Source organism: Podarcis gaigeae (assembly GCF_964106915.1).
Source record: "Podarcis gaigeae genome assembly, chromosome: 1".
In the NCBI taxonomy this organism is placed as follows: domain Eukaryota; kingdom Metazoa; phylum Chordata; class Lepidosauria; order Squamata; family Lacertidae; genus Podarcis; species Podarcis gaigeae.
Window position 1 is genome coordinate 101006801 of NC_139678.1, and position 3988 is coordinate 101010788.

The window sequence follows — 3988 nt, forward strand, 5'->3', positions numbered from 1 at the left end:
AGAAATATGCTAACATTCCCCGAGACTTCCTTCCCAGAAACCTCGAAGCCACTAAGGCGTCTTGGTTATTCTAACATATTTGAATCTGCAGTCGTTTCCTTGCATCTCCATTCCTGAAAGAAAGATGCTGAAATAAGGAGCAAAAGTCCCTCACTTTCAAGAAAGGATATTTTACCCAAGGATTGTGGTTCAATAAAAGCTGTATTTATGATGGATACATGCCCCGTGATATGAACAAGCCATCAAAATCTAATTTCACTGATTAGATAGCTAGTGTTGAGAAGGGAAGCTGTCATCCCCACCAACATGGAAATGAATTGCTAAGTCAACTTGCATGATGCACAAATATTTCTGCCAAGGGCTTGGTTAACACCAACTTTCTTTGACTGGACAAATGGGAAACATGTCAAATGAAGAGGTCTTATAAGAACTGTAGTTTGCCTAGTCCTGTCACAACACTGAGGAAATGCATATTGTTTGAGGAATGATCCAATGGACCTTTTCACCCTGTGTCATCTACATCTAAGTTTCCGGGGAATTGTGAATCATCTTTCTTGACACAAAACAAGAAAGAAAACAAAAAGTTTCTCTGGAAGAGCTACAGGGAATTAGTAAATTGCACTTTAACTTTCCAGGTTTTAAAACTTTAAAGACATAACTTACTCTGAAGAAAGTCCCACTTAGTTTCAGTGGGGTTATTGTCAACACAGATCTGGCCACGATTCAGCACAAGCTGAGATATTTTAAGTCCTACCAGTTTCAATGCAAGAATTAAAAGCATCTCCTATTGAGACTGTTAAAGCTTAAAAATGATGAACTTTGACTGAATCATGTTTGTGGATTCAGAGCAATGAGGACAAACAAATCTGTAATACGTTCTCTTTTAATATTTAGACTTCAACTGCTATAGTTCAGAAAGTTTACATGAATTTCTAGGCCCTGTTCAGGTGTGTCTCTCCACCCACGGGGAGGGGGGGCATGTTTCCCACTATCTCCATTGTGCCCTTCTCACTGGATGGGCAGCTTTCACGGTGAGCCCTCCAGGGCTTTCAAAAATGAATTTTCACTGGCAGCAGGGGAAGGGTGGCTAACCTCAACAGGAAACTTCACGTGAAAGGGCATTTTTCATCTTCATTTTAAAAGATTAAACGTGCATTTATTCAAATAAGGAAAAGTCATGAAATGTGCATTTTAATAGGAAATGATTGCAACTGCAACAAAAATAAATTAAAAAATTGTCCAGTAGCACCTTAGAGACCAACTAAGTATGTTCTGGGTATAAGCTTTCCTGTGCATGCACACTTCTTCAGATACACATGAAAGCTTATACCCAGAACATACTTAGTTGGTCTCTAAGGTGCTACTGGACAATTTTTATTTATTTATTTCGGCTGTGTCAGACCAACACGGCTACCTACCTGAATCTAATTGTAATAAAGTTGGCATTTAAAATTTAACTTCAAAAGTCCAAGACTCTGAAACCCCTTTCTGGAACAGGCTGACACTGAAATAAAGTGGGCATTTGCAGGCTAGAGAATCTTAAAAGGTGGTAGCAATCTTGTACTTGCTTGTGTGTCATTCACTATAAGATTATGAAGGGACGCAATTCTCTCAGTTTGCACTGAGTACGGTGAGAGAGTTGTGACTGCTGCCAGACATTTTTGCACCACGCCAGAAGTTATGAGAAACAGCTGGTGAAGATGGTGAAGACATTGAACACCCTAAATCACTCCTGTGAGGGAGATGGGGGCACTTCAGAAATTATTTGCTGGCGTTCACATGCTTCATCTGAAAACACACCATCTTTTCCTGCGACAGCTTATTGAAACTCTTTGTTTCTTTCTCTCAGGACTTGGCGTTGTGCACCTCACCTGCACACCAGTTTCTGAATAGCTTAATCAGCTCATGCCCTGGAAACGTTCACTAATTGCTCATTGGGATGCTTCCTCCTCCCAGATTGGTCCTCCAGTCACCTAGACTTGGACTTTACTTCAAGGCAGGCCCTTAAAGGGCTAATTCAAGAGTCCAAAAGAGCAACAGACTTCTCAGGACCTCGAGTCTCCATTTGTTGCTCCAAAACCCCCAAAGACAGTAATGCTGGCAAAGGGGAAGACTCCCAGAAGGGAAGCCTGGTGGGAAATTGAGTTCCTGACCCATATTCCAGAAGCAATTTACAATTGAAAACACTGGCAAATTTATTTTAAATATGCTCCTCCCTCCATATGAATTTGAGAGACCCAAAGCTAATAACTAGGTAAGTAGGGTTCACCCATTAAACTAACTCGGTAGGCTGGAACTGCCCTGAATGCAACTCCTGCAGTTAATTCTGCAATTTATTCTGCTTTCCAGACATTTTCCTAACTTTTAATTTGCATGTTATGTTTAAGCATTCACGTGACATAAAAATCACTTCTGGAAATATAGTAAAGTGCAAATTTAGCCCTCTTTTCCGTGTTAGTTGCTTCCAGAAAAATCCATTAGCATACATGGAGACCTGGAAATTCTTAGAGTTTTGCAACTAACTCAAGTGTCCGTATGTCCACATGCCCTTCTCTCCAACTGTCAAAGAGAAGATATCCACAGAAAAGACGTCCCGTAAGACAACCCAGTCAGTTTATAGCAGAGGCAAGATTCAATCCCGGGACTTCCTGATTTATAGCTGAGTCTTGTGCAGTGGAATCCTTTGTCTATCCACACATTACAAAATTACGCAAATTAAAATAAAGTACACTGAATCAACGTAAAGCTTTAAAAAGCAATAATAATAATAATAATAATAATAATAATAATAATAATAATAGTTCCTGAAATGGTTTCAGGGAAACAAAGAGCATGGTTTTAAGGTCTCTAGGGGATATGACTATTTCATTATATAACATTTTTATTGACACTTTCATTTTTATTCCAGGGAGATTTTCACCGACTTAAGAAATACATTACAGTGACTTTGAGCGAAACAGTATGGATCCAGCCTTTATTTTTCTTTTACAACTTTCGTTGATGTCAATTGGAATCCCTCTCGTGCACCCAAAGTAGAGTTTAGCCTTTGGATTGTGTTGTTTGTTAAGTGAGCAAGTATGTAATACCAACATGTGAACACACACACACATACACCCAGGTCCCCCAAAGCAGCTGCTTCAATCTCTCATTTGCTTTGAAGGGTCCTAAGGCCACCTGGACGTTGTACCTACTGAAAAGTATATGATTCTGAAACTGTTCTCCTTCTGCAAGAACCCTGCAACTAATATTTTCTGTATTTCCTTGACTGAATCAAGCACGTACACTCACTCTGAAACAACCACTAGATTCCATGTGAGATACAGTTTCAATTTTACGGTAAATTTCCTGTTTTATGGATTCCTTTCTAAAAAAAACTCCTTGTGGTATTCTTGGGAGAACACTAACTTTTTCTTAAAGCAGACAAAACTCTGCCCTTTTCTCAGCTCTTAGGATGATTTTTTCAGCTTTCTCCTCACCCCCCCTTAAAAAATAGATTGGAGCTAATAATTATTTTATCTGCCTTCAAAACCCTATACTGTAGTTATTTAAAATGTATTTATGAACAAATCAGATTATTATTTCATTTTTGAAAAAAGTGTTCAGTTGCTTGCATATTGTTGTTTGGTGCAGGTTTTTTTTAAACATTCAATAACTTGCTCTGATCAGGCCCAAAACAGATGATCAGGACATATGACTGTTGCCAACCAACATCTCTTGTATCCCAGTTATAACACAGGAAAGAGTTGTAGCTCAGTGGTAGAGCACTTGAATTGCATGAAGAAGATTCCAGGTTCGAAATACCTGGCATCTCCACCCTGTTATAGACTATATTGAGCCAAATTGCAGTATAAAGCAGTTTCCTAGTAATGCCTTGTAAAAAAGCGACACATATTATTATTATTATGAACCATCCTGTGAACTGCCCTGAGGGTGTAGCATGGTATATAAATTTAATAATAATAATAATAATAATAATAATAATAATAAT

The 3988-nt window shown here is 38.6% G+C and overlaps 1 long non-coding RNA gene across 1 annotated transcript; it reads left to right on the forward strand.

The window, feature by feature from the left end:
* Positions 1 to 1868: 1868 nt before the first annotated feature.
* LOC310833864 lies at positions 1869 to 3049 on the forward strand. The gene is made up of 2 exons (XR_014558971.1): positions 1869 to 2254; positions 2909 to 3049. It is a non-coding gene; the product is annotated as an uncharacterized lncRNA (long non-coding RNA).
* The last annotated feature ends 939 nt before the right edge of the window (positions 3050 to 3988 follow it).